Raw genomic sequence first — 21,078 nt, 5'->3', positions numbered from 1 at the left:
ATTCTCTTATTTCTAATTATTTCAGACCTTAAAGAACATATGAAAATTTTGTATATCTATTGTCTTATGTATTCACCACATTGTTATCCTTCATATCATTTTCTGAGCTAATTATCTTGAAATTCTTCTAGGCTTTTTCATTGTATTATTTGTGTAAGACACATAGATTTAGTTTCATGAATAAAATGCCTCCTGAATGTTAATAAAATACAGAAAACATGGTCTTATTCCCAATATAGGAATAAGTATCACTCAGCAGTGAACAATCAAATGTCACTTCAAAATAGCATAGGCTACTTTGTACACATAAACTGTGTGGCAATGGGGTTCAAGCGTGCTGAAGGAGATGAAGTAAAGTATTCCTGGCAGGCACAGGTCAGAAGAGGTTAGGTATACAGTGTTTATAAAAGGTTGAATTTAGGTCATTGTCATAGGCTAATAAGAACAGGAAATCTGGCTTGTTTGCGGAAGATGGAAGCAATATGATTTTTAATCATTGTGAAACAATAGAAAATAAATGAATCCTGAATTTAAATATATGATTAGCATTGTCAACAAAACTAATGTATAATATTTACCCGTGTTAACGGAAGACAAACTGCTGGGGACAAATTTCCTATTGCTAAGATCTGGATTGTATCAGGGCCAATATGAGAAGAATCACAAGAAAAGCACACAACACTTGGTGGAGAAGAGAACCCTAAAATAGCTAATAGTATTAACTATGTATTTTGTGGGGGAGTGGGTGAGTGGATTTATGGGTGTACTTCGGAGTGAGTTCCCTCCTCCAACCTTGAGTCTCAAGAATCAAGTTTAGGTCATCAGGTTTGGTGTCAAGTGCCTTTACCCACTAAACATCTGCCCGTATTCTGGACAAGTCTCTATTGCTGTGGTACCCTATCACTAATGTAGCATGTTTCAATACAAATACATTATTTCACAAATGTATAAGTCAAAAGTCCCATGAGCTTAAATAAGTTTTCTGTTTCAAGTCTAGAAAACACAAATCAAGGAGTCAAGAGAGCTGAAATCTTTGGAAGCTCTTAGGGTGAGAGTGTGCCTCCAGTCTCATCCATTTTATTGGCAGAATTTTATGCTTTTGGTGGAATGAAGTCACCACTTCACCATTGGCTACTGGCCAGGGCTCATTTTCATCTTCGGAAGCTGCTCATATCTTTGGGTACTGTCCCTTTTCTTCACCTTCAAAGGCAGCAGGGACAGGTCCGTGTTTGCACAATTCAAATATATATGAGGCGCTCCGTGTTGAAATTCAAGTCTGGCTTAAGTTTGTGAAACTTCTATAGAGAAAGGCTTTGGGGTTAGAGCTCACTACACATTGACAATTCAAAGTAAGCTACATAAATTTGAAGTTAATTGGTTATAACTCTCATCAGATCTGCAGTGTCCCTGTGTATGCGGGCTCACATTACTGCCCCAGGGAATAAATAAAGGACAAAAATCTTGTGGGTCTGCCTTAGAATTCTGCTTATTGTGAAAGCTCAGCTGCTTCTCAGAGCAATCTGGGGCACATGAACTTGAGAATGTTAATCAGCTAATGTTCTTTCCAGGAAGGCCCACAGTGAGAAACTGGTGAATACAAATAAAAGGATGCTGGAAAAAAAATTTAAATTGTTAAGCTAAATAAAAAGAAAACAAATTAAATTTGTAAAATGATAATTAAGCAAAAACTCTAGATAAAACAGGGATGATAAGGAAATACTACATATTTGAAAGCAAGTCATAATGTGCTTGTGTTTTTGACAAAAATACCAGTGGAGGTGAAGCAAACAGTTATATCCCAGTGAAACAAAGAGTACCAGGAAGATCTTGAAATGAAATACTATCCAGATTGTTAAACAATATATGATAAGGAACAACATCTCTTTTTTAAAAAAAGAAAAAGAAAAAAAAAAAAAAAAGAAATACCTGGTGGAAGCAATGTAGCCAGAACTACTAATGAGTTAATTACTTGGTGTTAGAGCAAACCATAAAACATAATAGAACTGCACGAATTGCCACTAGAATAAGTAGAATTTTGGAAATGAGGTAACATGACTCAGATGTAAATCTTAATGGAAACAAAATTATTTCAGAGATGGAAAGCAAACTGGAAGAAACATACAAGTAACTAAATAGACCACATTATAAGAGAAAGAAAAGTGAAAAGTAGAGATACCATTGAAAGCTGAAGAGAAATAGATAAAAGGTAATTGAGACAATAAAAAGTATTGCATAAAAACAGAGAAGGCGGAATAGAAGGATGGATCCAGGCCTTTACATGGTCTTGGGAGTGAAGGTGCATGTATGTGAAAGGGAAGTCACCCCTCGCCGCGCCACGCACACACAAAGCTAATTGCTAAACAAGTACAACAGACTGAAAGGTCACATTGCTCTTATGTCCTGGATTGTCTGAGAATATTCACTCAGAACAGACATATTAATATATATTGTAGGAAATACTGGATTTTAAATGGAAGGAAAAAAGTGAAAAGGGGCAACGGTGGTCATTCATAGGGAAAAGTAGATTTTTATCCATGTTTTAGACAATTATTTAGTGGAATAGCAAGATGAAATAATGGTTTACTTACTAAACTAAAATCAAGCAGTAATTAAAAGTGACTTTGTAATGCACCTGGAGAGAGATAAATACCACAATTCAATAAACCTGAGGATTTGATTGAGAAGGGGGTAGGGAAATCAGTCCACTCCAGCGTCCTATGGAATACAGTCATTCTGAGGCTGTTGTGTGCAGTATAAAACAAAATAACTGATGCATGATGGGATGTATTAATCCTATCATCCCCGTGTGGCCTTAAGAGTAGATTCTTGAGTTAGAATAAAGAAATGAATACAGAACTCTTTAGAAGAGGTTAGGGATAAGTCAGTGAATTGCGCAAAGGAAATAATGAAATCCCCTATACAAATAGTATTCATATAAACATATACATGTAAATTTCCCTTTCCTACCAGCCAAAAGGCGTGAGCTTTAAGAAGTAACCAGAAGCTCTGGCGGCTTGTTTAAACTTTTGAAATATCATTTCCCACTTTAAAAAGTCAGAGCTTCAAAGAGAAGGGGAATTTTTCCAGTTTTGAAGGGGGAAGGGTGGATGGGCATGCACACTAAATATCACAGAAGACTCAGGTCATGTCAGAGAGATGTAGGAACCACTGGGCAAGTTTCCATACTATTCCTTGAGTTTCAGAAGGATGATAGTGGAGGCAAAGGTGTTGCTCCAAAGAAAAGTGCTTGCCTAGCAAGCATCAAGACTTCTTCATTCTCCAGAACCATGACAATACCCATATTATTATACTAATTAGACCAATACCTACAATTCATCACCTTGGACAAAGACGCATAAAAGGAAAGTATAATCAGACAAGTATCTTGACTTATCTGTGTAAACAATACCACTAAACAAACAAACAAAGCATATGAGAGAATATCTCTTTGTGGAACATTTTTGCTGAAAAATTTAACATTATTGTTTTATGATCTCTTCTGAAGCAAAAAGATACGGGAATTGAACATCAATGACTTACAACATGAAGGAAAAACTCTCAGACATAGATAAGAAAAGAAGATCCCACAAACTACAATCTTTTGTATGTGTATATGCATGTATGTGTGCAAGTGCACACAAGTGGAGATTAGAGAGGAACCTCTGGTTGCTCCCCAGCTGTCACTCATCTTGAGTTATTTGTTTTGAGACAATATCCCACTGGCCCGGACTCGTCAGGTAAGCCAGGCTAGCTGGACCATAAGGCCCAGAAATCCTCTTATCTCTACCTCCCCAGAACTGGGGACCACTATGTTAACATTTTTTCATGCTTGCAAGCAAGCACTTTCCTGAGTGAGCCATCTCTCCCGTTTCTGAAGTGTGATATTGCCACATTCAGAAGCATTCTGATCAAATGTTTGAGTTCATCTATATATTTATTGGCAAGAAACGCAGTGGGCAAACCACACTGACTCCTGGGACTTGGGATTACCAAATGTGAGCCTTTTGAAACTTTTGGTATTTTGATTCTTCAACAAAATCGGAAGGATTAGAAAGAAATGAAGCTGGCACTGGTATATTGGTAGAGGCTTGATTAGTGGAGCACTGACTTTTAAAACAAGTAGAACATGATGATTGTGTCTAATACTAAACACGTGGGTGATAACGCTATGCAAAATAGGTGAATAATAGCTATGAAAGTCAAGTAGCCGCCTTTGGGAGCAACTGCAAGCTGTGGCTGGAATGGAGCAGACACAGTTGTTTCTGAGACACCAAGCAGTGTTCCATTTCAAGATGTGAGTAGTGTTCAAAAGGGCATTGACTTTATCATAAGACGTTGATATAGATATCTTCATAGCCAGGTACTGATGGCATTTGTTCTCTCTCTCTCTCTGTCTCTCTCTCTCTGTCTCTCTCTCTCTGTCTCTCTCTCTCTCTCTCTCTCTCTCTCTCTGTCTCTGTCTCTCTCTCTCTCTCTCTCTCTCTCTCTCTCTCTCTCTCTGTGTGTGTGTGTGTGTGTGTGTGTGTGTGTGCAAACTGAGTAACAGCGCCTCACATTCCATGTGATAGATTACAAATCACTTTCATATTCTTACATGATTTCCAGAGTTTAATGGCATTTAAAAAGAAATCATTATTTTCCCCTTTTAAATATAAAGAAATCACACCTAGAACTTGAAGTTACATATCTAGTGACATTGGGAGCTCAGGCCTCCTCTAGGCTTTCTGGTCCCTAGGTAGTTCATCTGTACACCCTGTCTACACAAACATCACTCCCGTACACGCTTCCACGCATGGAACAATTGATGCTCTGTAATGTAGATTCTGTAACCGTGCCTGCTCCAGTATCCATTCCAGTTGCTGTTTCCATCGCACAAATACAATGTGTGCATCACTTCCTACTTATCAGACATCACAAGGTATCCTGCATATGTGAGTGCTGAGGTTTCCACAGGATGCTTGTCTGCGGCCTCTCACAATACCCATTGTAGGCATGCTGGGTTTTCCCAACACTGTATGTCAGCATTAACAAACTGGCCTCGTTTGAACAGGGATAAAGACAAGAGATAACAGTCGAACCTCCACTTAAGTTCTGTTTTTTTGCACAAGGAAACCGACCAAGCAATCTTAAGAAATTTATACTCCCTGTGAAACAGCATTGTTCTCTGCAACTGCGTCATAAGACATATTAATGATCATCATATTAACTCCATTGTGGCCTAGCACATGGTCGACCATAGAGAGGGAGAGGAGGCATTGCTCTTAGTGCTAAGACTGTAAAATTGCTGTGGCCATCTTTGTAAATACTTGCCCATAGGTGATGGTGATTTAAAAACAAAACAAAACAAAACAAAACAAAACAAAACAAAACAAAAAAACAGTAGAATTCCAGGAAGAAAAATAATCTGAGGAATTGGTGTGAAACAGTTTACAAGAATTCCACATTTAGTTCTTATATGAAGCTTGACAACAGTAGCTTACCCAATTAGTAAGTGTGGGAGGATGCCCAGAACTCTGCAGAGTCACGTAGAGCACCCTTACCAGCTGGTTTTGGCAAGCTTGTCTTACACAATGTCTCTGCAACACATTGCTAAATCAAGCAGTGAGGAAAACCTTCCTTATATGCCTCCACTAGTGGAGGGCCACGATAACAACCCTGTAAAAACTCACCGTCACCCGGCAGACAGGTGACCTACACAAAGATATATTGCAATACGTAATATCATATTAGTGGAAATTATTTTTCCAGAGTAGTCAATGACTCACAACACAGAAGCAGTTAAAATGGCATCTATTAATTTAGGATGTCTTTCCTTCTTCTGGACAATAATTTTCTGCCATAAATCATTTCAAAGAAAATGTTACACTGAAACTGAAAATATTTTGCTTATTCTCAAATATCAAAGATTTCTCGCTATAATTTGAATGATGTGTCATCTTACCTTTTACATCATTGATCAAGTCTTTAATAGTCTACATATAAAAAGGGTGAAACACTAACATGAGGTCTACAAGACTCCACCGTTTATTGCTGGCAGTGTACATGACAAATACTTTCTCAGTAAGACTATATTTACAGGAGGCAAGTGATTTTAACCACAATGTATTGTTTGGCCTCAAATATTATTTCTACACTCTATTTTGACTTGGCGTAGCCAATGAGGGGAAACAAGTCTGCCAAGTAGTATATCAGGATACTGGGAAAAAGTAAAGCAATTACTAAGAGTTATGAGGAACAATGCATATGATATTCAGCCAGCCATCCTTAGCCCTGGTAACCGTACAGACGGCAGTCCTTAGATCTCTTCATTTCCTGGACCTATAAACCCCAAATAAACCATAATTTTAATTGACTTAAGGTGAAAATTAACACATTTTTAATGAAATGATATTTTAATATGTAGAGAGGCCTAAATATACATATCATCATATGCAGAGACTAATAATCATAAAAGAAAGAGACCTGGGTAGGGCAGGCTGGCATACACCCAGTGGGCTGAGGCAAGCAACTACCTGTGGGTTGGAAATCATTCTGCTCTACAGAGTGAGTGAGATACAGGTTAGGCAGGGCTGCACAGCGAGACTACCCCAAGAGCAAGGGAGAAAGACAGACAAATGGCATTTTTCTATAAAACTATATTTTTCTGGTTAAGGTATTTCTGATATGAATTTTTAATTTTATTATTTTCTGTGTTATGAGTGCTGGTTTGCATATATGTCTATGCCTGCCTAGAGTTCCAGGAGGAAAAGAGGATATCAGATCCCCTGGAACTGTAGCTACAGATAGTTGTAAGCTGCCATGTGAGTCATTGTAATAAACCCCACATCTTCTAGAAGAGAAGACCCTGTTCTTAACTACTGAACCACCTCTCCAGCCCTTGATTTGAATTTTTTAGTGTTCAGGAACTGAAACTATTCAATACATTTTAGAGGCACTAACTTGCCACTGTTCCATAAAATATTTAACATAAATAAAATTATTGCAATAATCATATATATCAAATGTGTTTTTAAACATGAAGTATACATATTTCTGGTTTCCCCTCCCTCATCTCCACCCAGATACTCCTGACCTCTGATCAATCCAACTCCACATTTTTTCTCTTTATTCAGAAACCAGACAAATTTTAAAAAGGAAGAATAAAAGAAAAGAAATTAAGAATGAGTAAACACAAAAAAATCCCCAAAAAACAAAAGACAAAGAAAAAGCACTATATACTAATGAACACACACCCAAACACACAGAGAGAGGGAGAGAGAGAGACTCATGAACACAAAATCAGAAATTAGAAACCACAGTGTATAAGCAAAAGACCAGTAAGATAAGCAATGCTCAGACATAGCATGACCAGACAAAAGTTCTCCAAGTCCGCTACTGAGATTCTTACATGTTCACCATCTACTGCTGGACATGGTATGCCTCCTTTTTTTTGGTTAGAGAAATTTTCTTCTATGATTTTGTTGAACTGTTTTCTGTGCCTTTGACCTTCTCCTTCCTGGATTCCTATCATTTATAGATTTGGGCTTTTCACACTCTCCCCGATTTCTTGGATGTTTTGTGCCTGGGTTTGTTTTTTGTTTGTTTGTTTGTTTTTGTTGTTGTTGTTGTTGTTGTTGTTGTTTTGTTTTTTAGCTTAACATTTTCTTTGGCTGAGGCATGCATTTCACCAGCCTTTTCTTCACTGTTTGACATTCTCTCTTCGATGTCGTGTACTCTGTTGGTGAGGCTTACCTCTGAGGCTTTGGCTTGACTTCCTACATTTTTATTTGCACACGTTTATCTTAGTTTGGGTTTGGTTTAGTGATTCTGTTTCTACTTTCACGTCTTGACCTGTTTCCATTATTTCGTTCCGCTGTTTGTATTTTAACGGACTTCATTAGGAGCCTTACTCACGGCCTCTTTAAGCTCCACAGTAGCCATTCTGAAATCCTCATCGTGCTGCAGCTACGTGACGGGGTGGCTGGGTTCTGGTGGAGACATATTATCTTGGCTGTTAATGGTTGTGGCTTTGCACTGGTGTGTAATATTCACACCGGTGATTGTGATTCAAGGATTTTGGGGGTAAGTGTTGAGTTCTTTAGTTTCTGTCACTCTCCTGGATCTTAGAGAAGTGTGGCTACTGCAGGTTTCCTGGTAGGAAGTGCTTCTGTCGGGTGGAGAGTGGCAGAGGGTGATAGGCCAGACAAGGCTGAAAAAGGCTTCAGACAAGAGCTAAGGGGGTCCTGGTCACACCAAGAGCTGGAGTCCACAGGAGCTTGGAGGGGTAGCGGGAAGAGGGATTCCTTCAAGTGGGTTGCAGTAAGGCAAATAATTACCTGGAGAGACAGGTAAGAATGTGCTAGATGGGCCCAGGGTCTGAACAAAGAGTTGGAGTCTCGGATAAATGAAGCTGATGTAGGAGAAGGGGCACCTGTAAGCAGCCTCATACCAGTCTGAGATGGACTGGAGACATCTTTTGTTTGGTTGGTTTTCTTTTGTTTTTGTTTTTCGAGATAGGGTTTCTCTGTGTAGCCTCGGCTGTCCTGGGCTCACTCTGTAGACCAGGCTGGCCTCCACCTTCACAGCCATCTGCCTGCCTCTGCCTCCCAAGTGCTGGGATTAAAGGTGTGCGCCATCTTAATGGAGGAAACAAAGACAGAATGATTCACCTACATGGGTCCCTGCCAGGATGACCACTGAGGGTCCCTGGTAAAAAGTGTTTTTAGGTATTGGAGGCTGATATGAAAGGAAAGGGATGGACTAGTCGGAGGTGCTGAGATGGACTATAGAAAAGAGGAAAGCTGGATCCCCTACAAGGTTTGCTGGAGTCATGGGGGAACAAAGGCAGAGGGGAGGACCACCCCTGCAAGTGGCGTGTTACAGTGCTGGGGATGAGACTGGGGAAAATGAAATGCAGGACAGGAAAAAGTTTCAGATGGCCTGCCTGCTTCTCAGGCTGTCCTAGCCACCCAGACGCCATTTTTCTAGTACTTATCAATCTGAATTGTAGTTTATGAAATAAACTCTTAGTGAATTTTCCTTGTCTTTTATTGAAGCCTTGATTACAAGGAAAATGATATATTTATTAGTACTTCTGGTTTTGCCACAAGATAACAAAGGATTTGTATCATAAAGAGTGTAGAGGCGTGAGTAACAGACTAGCCAAGGGAGATTTATAGTGATCTGAAGTTAATAATTTCACATGGGACTAGTGGCAAGTATGACTTCCCGTAACGCATAGACCAGAGAAAGTGTGGCTTTTAGATGACTAGTTTTCTTCTTTTTTTAATGTAATAGATAAAAGTCCAAAATACTTTTATTATATAAAATAAACCTGACTTTACAAATTTTTACTATTGCCAGAGAGATGGCTGCCTGCCCTCTGTGCACTATGCTCAAACACGTACTTCAGCTAGCAGCTGATGTGCTCCCAAACACCAGAGGTCCAGAGTTCATATAGGAGCCGGGCCGTGGTGGCACACACCTTTAATCCCAGCACTCGGGAAGCAGAGGCAAGTGGATCTCTGTGAGTTTGAGGCCAGCCTAGTCTACAAAGTGAGTCCAGGACAGCCAAAGATACACAGAGAAACTGTCTTGAAAAAAAATCAAAACAACAACAAAAAACAAAACAAAACAAAACAAAAAAACCCACAAAAAGTTCATATAGGAAAAAACTTTCAGGAAGATACTCCTACCTGGCCATGCAAATGTTTTAGCATATCCTGGTTATTTATAGCACCCTTTCTTAGAATGTACGCAAGTAGAAATCTCTGTGTGGATTATCGGTCTTTACATATTTCTAACAAGATGCAATACCATATATCAAACAGATGACTGGGGTTAGCCCTGACCTAATATGTCCACATACCTTGAGAGGAGTCCAGATATTTTGACTTTGCGTACTTAACCCAACCCAGTAACGGGAATCCTATCCCAAATTTTCTCTCTAAGTGTTTGGTGAGAACCACTGCCTCGGCTAGTGTGTAGGGAAAGAGATAATTCTGTGTTCACTGACATTTTCCTGAATGATTTATTGCATAGTAGTGTAGGACTGAAGGTCAAGTGTACTATGTTGGCCATTTTCAGTGCTAGAGAGATACAAGCTGGCATTTAAGCTTTTGAATTGTCTGACTCCAGGATGGAGAAAACCAGAGGTGGGGATAACAGCCTTACTCCTGCAGAGCTGTGAGATGTGTGTGTTAGCTAGCAACTCTCACATGCTCCACTTAGCACAAACTATAAATGACCCTCCTTTGACTAGTATCAATGACACACGGCAGTAAGACAAGAATCAAAGGAAGAAAATATCTATTATATGGATAGTCCTCTAGGAAATAAAGGATGCTAGAAAGTTCAAACGTTGTCTAGCCATTCTAGATTTTGTTATTCTGATTGCTAACAAGGACAGCCTGACTAATTATTTCAAGAAGTGCACTGACTATTTTTATGTTATATATTTTTCCAGTGGGAATCCATTTTAACATCAAGCCACTGAGAAAAAATAGGCAAAGATAATTATTTAAATCGATTTAGTAGTTTATGATGAAATCCTCTAAAAACCATTTTGGATATTAGTTTTTTTGAATATTTTTATTTTTATTAATTTATTCATATTACATGTCAATGGTTATCCCATCTGGATATTAATTTTTATCAAATTATTGGTATGTCAACTTTGTTAATTTTAAAATGTTCTTAAGATGACAATAGAGTTTTCTATTTCCAAAGTGATTAATCCAAGCTACATATTGAAAAGGAGGAGGAGGCTAGGGGACTTATGTGAGTTCCACTTTTAACATAAAGCAGTGGTCATTAATACCTTATAACAACAGCTTAAGAATACAAATCCAGGGGCTGGAGAGATGGCTCAGAGGTTAAGAGTACTGACTGCTCTTCCAGAGGTCCTGAGTTCAATTCCCAGCAACCACCTAGTGGCTCACAGTCATCTAAAATGAGATCTGGTGCCCTCTTCTGTCATGCAGGCAAAGTACTGTATACGTAATGAATAAATAAATCTTTAAAAAAAAAAAAAAAGAATACAAATCCATACTAAGAAGAAATCTGCAGAAACTCATTCACTTACAGTAACATGATAGGATGATTCAATGGGGAAAGGCCAATCTTTAACACAAATGATGCTGGAAAAAAATAGCTGTTATTTTTAAAAGGCTTGGGGAAGGGACAGTGCAGTTTCCTGTGTGTGATAACACACCTGATACCATATATAAATTGTAAATAAGATTAGTTCATAGATTAAATACAAAACCGAAAGCTAAATGTTTGTAGGAGAAATACAGGTGAAATGATTTTCTTAATCAGTGCATTCTTAGACATGAATCCAAATGACTTACCCAGACATGGAGGTGGGGGGGGGAGGACTGATAAAATGGACTCCGCCCAAATTTAACACTTGGTTTCCAAAAGATAACATTAAAAAAATATGGAGACAGGGCAGGTAAATTTGCAAAGCCAGCACTGTGATGTCATAGATCCAGCATGTATTAGCTGTCTATTCTGCATGTTGGAACTGTTCTTAAGATACTTAGCATCTTAAATCAAGAAACCACGAGTTTCTGAAGGTCAAGGATCTAGAAGTGGGTTCGCTGAGCAAGTGCCTCCGCCTAAAGGCTACAGTTGGCAGCGCCACAATCCTCTCCACAACCCACCTGCTTGTCGGATGAGATGAGTTCTCCTTAGAGAGTGCTAGGAAGACATAAGGGGAGGAGAGGGGAATGGACGGGAAAGAGAGAGACAGAGAGAGAGAGAGAGAGAGAGAGAGAGAGAGAGAGAGAGAGAGAGAGAAAGAGAGAGAGAGAGAGAGAGAGGGAGAGGGAGGGAGGGAGGATTATCTCATATAATCTAATAATGCAAGTGACATACATTGTTTCTGTAATATGTTGATTCTCTTGGTCAGACTAATTTTGAGTCGATGTAGAAGGCACTACAAGAAAGTGAATACCAGAATACTGGGTTCACTATCATACATAACAACAAAAAGACTCATTAAATTTAGTAATGATATAAATGACACAACAAGGAAAAGGCCAAAATAGTTTAATAGGTTCCCTCAATGGAAAATAATAAGTGAATAGATTTAAACGCACCTGAGGACATTTAGAACACTATTAGTCACTATGATAATGAAAACTAAAGCAGCCATGAGATAGCATTTATACTAACACTAGAATGACTATATTCAAAGACCGGCCATATTAAAATTGTCAAATTGTTGGAGAAACTGGGACTTTCATTCCTTGCTGATGGCATGTAAAATGGCACAGCCCCTCTGGAGAATAACTTGGCAGCGTTTAAAAGCTAAGTATCTACTCACCATGTGACTTGACAATTCTAGACTTGGCTAGTTATTCAAAGAAATGAAAGCATGTAGCCAGACAGAGACATTCAGATTAGTGGGTTTGATTTATGTATAAGCATCATTTGGTTAGAGATGAAATTGCTCATCTGTCAGTGATTAGATGGGAGTACAGCTAGCTTCCCATGCATGCAATAGAGTAATAATCAAAAAAAGAAAGATTGATCCCTCTAGGACACTGACTGTGTATTAAAAGACCCAGAGGGTTCAGGAGCCCCACTAGGAGACCATCAAAGTAGGTGGATGTGGACCCAGGGGTCCCGCACAAACTGTTGTACCAACCAAGGACAATGCATGCAGTAAACCTAGACCCCTTGTTTGGATATAGCCAATGGGCAGTTTGTTCTCCATGCTTGTGCGGAGAGTGGAGATTGCCTCTGACATGAACTCTGGTGGCCCCATTTGATCACTTCCCCTTAGTGCCCCAATGGCACACAGAGGAAGGGGAAGCAGGCTACCTGGATGAAACCAGATAGGCTGTAGTCATATGGTGGGGGAGGTGGTCCCCTTCTGTCAGAGGTTGGGGGTGGATAGGGAAGAAGAGGCAGAAGAGGGGGGAGGATGGGAAGATACAATTGAGGGGATAACATTCAGGATATAATATGAATAAATTATAATAAATTTAAAAGTTTTTTAAAAGAAAGAAAAAGAGTCATTTTTCCTAGTTTGCATTGACTGTCTTAATAATTGTTACATACGTGATGCTTAAACCAACAAAAATGCATTCTCTTACAAGTGTAACACTGTCTCCTTTGGCTAACTTCAAGGTGTTCAAGGGACTTTGGAGGCTTTGGATAAGAATCTATTTTTCTAACCTTTGCCTTCCAAAAGCTACCTGTGTTCGGTGATTTGAACAAAGCCAGCAAAGCCAGCAAGGGCAAGCTCAGTGACTAACACACACACATGTCCCTGATTCTTTCAAAGCGACAACTCTTTGGACCCAACTGTTTCTTTACTTTCAAAGACTGACACAGTTATATTAAACAGGCACAGGCAGTCTTGAACAATCTCTTCATCTGAAAGCCTTACCCACAGCAGCATAGTTCATGTACCTGTGGGAGGGGAGGTTGAGGTGAATACATCTTTGAGCGACTTTATATTCTGTTTATCATATACTTTGGATGATATTCCTATTTTAAAAAGACAGACAAACGAAGCTAAATAGACAAAAACTGTGACTGGTTATCTTCGGCGGGATGTGGCATATTTCACTAAAAGTAGACACAAGAAATCGCTGGTGTATAAAGTTAATCTGGGGTCTTTCTTGCAAAGTTCTCTTCTTTATACCCAAAGTTGAATATTCAATGGATAAATCTCATGAGATAGGAAATACAGTTTAAAATATTTTGGATGTATGAAAAAGCAAATTAATTTATTGGTGTGGTTGGTACTATTAAAATGAGCATTAGTTAATAAAGAGGTCTTATTTGATATTTTTACATCTGGTTAATTTGTTTCCTCCCAATCAATTGATTGAATGTTTTGGGTCTATCAATAACGCCTTGCAGTTACCTATAATGCTTCATTTGTTGGTCTTAAATGGACTTTTATCAGTGTATCAACTAACTAAAGTGAGTGATATTATTGTGCACAGTGCAAGACTTCTACATCCAAAACAAGGGTAAAACGAAGACCTTTCTTTGAATCCATCCAACAAGTAACTTATGACCAGGAAGACAGGTACGTCATCACTGGTTCTGAAAGCTTCGCCACACCATGTCCAAAACACAGGATTCCTTACTGAGAATCATAGCATAACCCATTCATCATTTCTTTCTCATAACATTCAGTGAATCTTGCCTGGCTTTATAGTTCCCTTTGCTGGTCATGTACCAGGACTCTGGAAACTCTGTCTTTTCTAAATGCATAAACTAATATACGTAGACTTAGTCACTTAAAAGACTGTGCAGTAGAAATATACTTGTTTTGGAAGTATTCAGGGCTACTTTACCTTCTGCCCCTGTCTCATTAATGACTCACTAATTTATTCTGATGCGTCTCAAAGTTATGAATGAGTCAGCTTGGCTGAACTGTGGGAAACGGTGGGTGCTACCACAGGAAGTCTGGTGCTGGCATGTTTAACTGTAGGTGATAATGTCTCCCAGTGGCTATTCCCATGATGACATTCTGTTTTTGCTTTGAGCCCTGAGGTCTCTGATAATCGGGGCTGTAATGTCTGCGGGCTGATTTCAAATGAAGAGATCCAAGGAGACAGCCTTACCGAGTTCCAGAAACGTCCATGAATGCTTGCCAAAGAAACGTGGAGGCGAGTGAGGGCTCTGATGGGCATGCTCACATGACCTCACCCTGAAGTGCAGGGACTTAAAAATCAGTACCTGCTCCTCTGAATGTTATCTGTAATCAGGTAAAGAAAGCACAACTACTTAGCCAATATCTTTTAATTATTTCTTTACTTCCATATTTCAGGCTGCTCTGTCGTTTTATCTTTGAAGACATTTCAAAGATATGTTCCTTATCGTTGATGGACACGTGATTCAAACAACCTAGATTTCGGTTTTGATATATTGACTGTTGGGAAAAAAAATCAGGTGTGCAAGAGCCATTTCCTTAGGAAATGTAATTTTAGAGACTTGTATGGATGTCTAAATCTCACTAATGCTGTGTCAAGTAGGTGTTTGGGGTAGAAACGATTTACTCCATTCTATCGGTAAATATAAACAACTAAAGACATATTCATTCCCAATTAACTTGCCATAATTCTCAGACCATGGATAAAGATGTAGATCATTCATTTGACCAGGCTTTGTTGGATTTATTCTATTTATGTTTTTTTTTTCTCCAAACTTCAAAGTCCTTACCAAAGCAACTTTTATGTCTTTAAAAAAACACCCCAAATTTAATGACATGTTAGAGCAGCTTCGGTTACCAGAATGACTTTAAAGTTCCATGTAATTAGGATCAGATAAAACGTGTGTTCTGCAGCCAACTTCAAGGGCACCATTCAGATAGAACTTGAAAACACCAGGGTTTTACCTTTGACCTACTTTTCAGAGAATTTGCCCTTTGCAGCCTAACATGCGAAGGCACCCCACAAAGCACCTCTGGTTGCAGAAGAAATGAGCCCATGGAAAGGAGGCTATTTTGCTTAAGAAAAGCCAAAAGTGGCTGAGATCTAGATATCTTCTTTGTTGGTGATTATGATATGACTCTTCAGTGGAATTTACCTGTCGGAGGCCAGTGTTTTATGTTGCTGGCTATCAAACTAATCAAAATGACCAAAATAGCCAGTCATTCAAAAATCCACAGTTTTATTTATATATAATGTTACACCTTGAAAACCAGTGCAGGATGTGACTGAATGAACTCTGATGGAAATCAAGAAATATCGACACAGGAAAAATAAAACATGCAAATCTTTATCAGAAATGAGTAAAACGGATGTTATAAAGCCCAATAATCCTATTCCAAAACTCAAGAGGTCAATAATTATTAGTACGTGTACTTCCAAGTTTTAGAGGCCTGATCTCACACCACGCCCGTGCATGAAATCACTTGTTTGATAGAGAGAATTAAAGTGGGAAACAAAGAGAACCATACAAAAACAAAAACAAAACAACAACAAAAAAAAAACCCTCCCAGGGAAACTTTATCAAAGGTGAGTGATTCTTGACGTCACCACATCTAAACTTTTTTGGTCAGTTAGGAAGCCGAAGGGCATACAGATTATAAGCTGGTGTTTCATTAGAAAGAAAAATGAGTTCTAAAAGTAGGCCAGTGTGGTGACACTCACTTTCCCCTTGCTCCTCCACTCCCGCCAAAGTTGTTGCATCAGACATTTCTTTTTCCAATTAGAAACAACTAGTTTGCAGCTATTTCAGTTTAGGTAAATGTCACTGTGTGGCATTTGATGGGAAAAAGTCAGAAGAAAAAAAAAAAAAAAACTAAAAGGTCCCTGCTGACATGTTTCCCTGCAGGTATTTAGTATTTATTTGACCTTGTTCTGAGTCTCTTGCTTTTAAATGACACAAGTCTCAAAGACAGAACTCTAAGGAGAGAGATGGACCGGTCGCTAGATGAACTAAAAGAATCACTTTTGGCAAGTGGGTCTGAAGCGAGCATTTGTCTGGCTGTGGGCCGTCCTGACGTTCTTGCTGATTCCGTGCCTGATGCAGTGTCTGGGTGTGGGAGGCATTTAGTAAGTGCTGGGCGTGTAAAGAAATGTATCCTGAGCAGGCTTCCCATGGGTTTCCATCGGTTCGGTTCTGTCCTTGTTTTCTGGGAGGAGAGTTTTTTGTGGAAGTGGTTAAACAGGTTGTGGACAGGTTCATCGAGCCGGGTTCTACGTCTTTCTTTCCAGGCTTTCTACTGCCTTATGGAAACCCTGCCCTCAGCATCTTCTCTGAGCACGCTTTTCCAAGTGTTGCTTTCTGCATGTAGCACCTAGATGGTGACGCCTCTCATAGGAATGGGATTCATGTGACTCTGTGTTGGGGTAAATAACAAACTCAGGAGCCCGTGGAATTTTAAAATTTGGAGTTAATAGAACCCCATATCTCATGATTTCTGTCACCTGTGATATGTAACTTTTTTAACCTACTGGCACAAATAAATATTCAATACATACGTATTTGTGAAAAGAAATTTTAGTAAAATTAAATGTCACAAAGTTTAATCCTTTTAGAGTTTGTTCAAACGGTATCTGTGTTCTCCAATCCACAGTTTTGGCTCGTGTCTAATTAGGTAACATTTTATGAGTTTATCTGTAAAAAATTAAAAAAAAAATTTTTTTTAAAAAGGAGTTTCTTATACAACATGAAATAAGAATCAGGAAGAGGCGGATTCCCTGACGGAAGTTAGCTGCGCACGTGCAGGGTGGGTGAGGGGGGCTCCTGTTCAGGGAAGTGGAGCTGGCCAGGACACTCACAAATGGAGTTGTGCTGAAGATCAAAGAGATGTGAGGCTATCTGCCAGACTCGGATTCTGTGCTTCCATTTCCTGTCCTTTGTGAGCTTCTGAATTGTAGCAATTACCAAAGTCTCTGATTGGAGGCAATTTGTTTCTTTCCTGACACTGAAAATGCCAAAAACCAGCCTCTTCTCTGTCTGGGGACATTACAGCTGATTTGTAGCTAATCTATTTAGTGTAACAACAGAAGGAATCCTGATGCCTTGTTTTTACAGGTCCTATTTTTAGGGTTCTTACTGGAGTTTCATTTTAAACACCTTGCTATGTTTGCTTTATATAAGGAAGCCAATTGACTAGACTATTCTAATTCTCACCAACCTTTAGCTGGTTACAGTGAACAGTTACTCTTTATTAGGAATTTAGACCTGATTCATTCCTCTTTTATGGAAATATTATTTTATAATCCTATAACATCCTAAGTGAGTTATAACATTAAAATTGTATGCAAATTAAAAGGTTAGAAAGAAAAATCATGCATAAAGAAACATCGTTTTTTTCATTTTTGGAAAGAGTGAACAACTATATACTCTCCCCCCCCCAAAAAAAAGTTTCTAGAACTGACAAGGAGTTAAGAAGAAATTTCAGCAGTTAATAAAAATTATGATTATTTGATATCTAACTGTCACATCTTAAGCAGAAATTCTAAGTAAATTTTAAAAAGTAACTAACTATTTTTATCACAGAGAAGAGAAACTCAAAGAGAAGAAATGCCCATTAAACAGTTTGAATAAAGAAAGACTTAAGCTCAAAACCATAGAACCTTAAACTAGAAACAATCCTAACAATTGTCTCATCTAGCTCCTAAATTTTGAAGTTGAGAAAATTGTATTTCAAAGGAATAAACTGTCTCAGGATAAGTTGCCGGTTGGTAGCTTAGCTGAGGCAATTGTCCAGGCTGTCCACTTTTAACTCACAACATTTCCTTTTCTACGTAGATGAACTGAAAAGAGGAGTGATTACAACTGAACTCTCCTTATAATGACTATTTAAATTATTTTTACGCTAAACCTTGATTTTCAGAACTGCATATGAACATAATTGTACACTGTTATACATCTCCATAAGTCATGTTCAGTAGCCCATTTATTACTCAGTTTATTACTTTTGCATAAACATAATTATGAAAATAGGAAAAATAAAGGAAAGGATCCAATTATAATTGTGTTTATTATAATGTGTAGTTTTCACTTGTTACTTATACATGCTCACATATTTCCTGAATTTGTAATGATGAAGTAATGTGTTCTATTTTAAATTAATATTATACCAAGACATTGTCATGTTATTACCTAATGCTTATAATTATTTCTTTAGCAAGTACATAATATTTCATTACTTACTTTGATATTTATCCAGCCATTTCCTTCACGTTGAGCAATTAGGTCATTTTCAGCATTACTATAAATAACGGCACTGTGAAGATTTTTATGTGCATTGCTTTCTTGTGCTGTTTTTCTTCAAATTGTTTTCTGTGAATACATGTGTTGCTCAATTTTAGCTGGAGATGAATATTTAGAAGTCAACATGGTTCGTAGAGCCTCTTGCTAAATTGCATTCTAGTGAGGTTGCATTCTAATAACTAAAAAACAAAGCCATCTGGGATTCTGTGATTTAAAAGTGCAACTCCACTTTTACCTGAAGTAACAGAAGAGAAACCACAAGAAAAACCTGCCTTGTGTGCAGATGGGTCTTTTCAGAAGCCTACAAGAATTACTTATACGGTATCCCTTCAGAAGAAATCTTTATATTAGAACCTTTAAAGGAAATACGCAAGGAAAAGGAAAAAGAAGGCATTTTTTAAGACTCAAGTAGGGTTGGAGCATTTAGAAGCTAAAACATATGCAGAATCTATTTCTCAGTATTAATTCTCACTATACATTGAAATGTAAAGATGCTTCAGATAAACCGTAGAAAGGGGGAGGCTGAGAACTCGGGCCATCAGGTAAAAGAAAGTATAGAGAAGTGAACCGGAATCTCGTGTTCATCATTGACTCGTCATCCCTACAGAAAACATACACTAATCATGAAAAAGGCCATGTGTTTCTACAAGTTTCTTAGGATGCGTTCCCAGGATTTACTGGGTCACGCTGTTTAACTTGCTAATTGAGGTACCACAATGCTGTTCTGGTGTCGTTCTATTGCTTCTATTGATTGCCAGGCTGCTTTGTCCAGGCCACTGTCTTTGATGCATTTGGTTTGCAGTGCCATTTAGTTCTCACACCGTGTGATTGGTTCCTCTAATTTGCATCCGTTTTGCTCAAGTCTCAGAAAGTTTTAAGTATTTTGCACAAATTCTAAGTTGTGCTATGGCAGGGCGAGGTCTGCTGCTCTTCGAGTGACTTCAATAAGAAGTCCACTTAGGTATAGCACTATCTCAGCAAAAGACATGTCTGCCACAATAATGACAATAGGTTTTCTCTGGTACCTAAGTTACACTGTGATATTTCTATTGATACAACTTGAAGTGGCCCTAGTCCCCCTCAGGATGTCAGCCATGCTGAACTTTTCCTCTCTTTGTAGAGGAACCCTCAAGAATTAACAAACGGAAATCACAGTAGTGGCCTAGCATGAACTCAGTAGTGATTTATGAAACGCTATAATATTTTGTCCTCAGTTTTCATGGCTAACGTGTACTAAAGTCACAAAAGATAGTCCAAATCAGCACTTGGGTTGCCAGTGGATTCTCAACAATACTAATTCAGATTTAACAACCACCCTGATTCATCTCCTCAGGCTCAGATTTCATAAAAACAAAAGATGAAGTCCCATGCCTTTGGCTGAAATGTCTCTAAACATAATTCTTAAAAACTACCCAAACCATATAATGTGGATGTGAAAACTTTGGAGAAGAAAATAGTGTAGCAGGAGCCCGGGTCATGAACAAAGCAACCACAGATTTTGTTATCTTATTTCTTCTTCTTCTTCTTTAAGTATTTAAAATAATTTTGCAGCAAATCATTTAAAATTACTCTCAAAAATGTATGTAGGGTCAGTTGGGGGTGATCTTGGTACAGAGTTGAAATATATCTTTCCTTTCATTGCCCCAAACAAATTCATAAAAGAAAAGGCTGGGTGAGGTTTAGAGTTCTTGAAAATTTAGGTTCTTTCTACCACAAACTTAATCTCAAAAGGAATTCTTGAAGTGTATAATTTAAGTTTCACTAATAGATGTTTAGGATTTTAAAATATCTTATTCTGGGGGTTGCTGATGAGTCTCTACCTGTTTCTAAAAGGCTGTGGGCAGTTAACGCATGCTACTGGGGAGGATGTCATTGCTCCGGCGGTATAGTTACTAAAAAGGTACCCATGCTTCAGTAAGTTACTTTCTATCCATGCTCATGTGCACAGCTCCAATTAAAGTCACTGAGTCTCCCACACACAAAGGCATGGGAAACTAGAGAGATGGCTCTGAGGTTAAGGGCACATACTACCCTGGAGAAGAGTTTAGTTCCCTCCAACAACATCCAGCAGTTCACAATTGTCTGAAATTCCTACTTCAAGGAATATGACTCCCTCTTTTGGCCTCTGCAGGTACTACATTCCCTTGCACAAACCCCAGACAGATACACACATGTATAACCTAGTTAAATAGAAAATAAAACCTTAAAAAAATAATGTGAAGGCAGAAAGACATCCTAGGAAGAAGGGTTTCAAAGAGGGAGGGAGATAAGAGAGGGCAAGCGGAGTGGAAGCAACTAAAAGACATTATATATGACATATATTCAAAGAATTAAATATATAAATGCATACTTTTTAAAAATTCCATCCCAGAAATTCATAAGAAAACTTACATCTTGAGC

Source organism: Acomys minous (assembly GCF_964271855.1).
Source record: "Acomys minous genome assembly, chromosome: 3".
NCBI lineage: Eukaryota > Metazoa > Chordata > Mammalia > Rodentia > Muridae > Acomys > Acomys minous.
The sequence above is the reverse complement of the archived record's forward strand: the minus strand, read 5'-3'. Positions refer to the sequence as shown.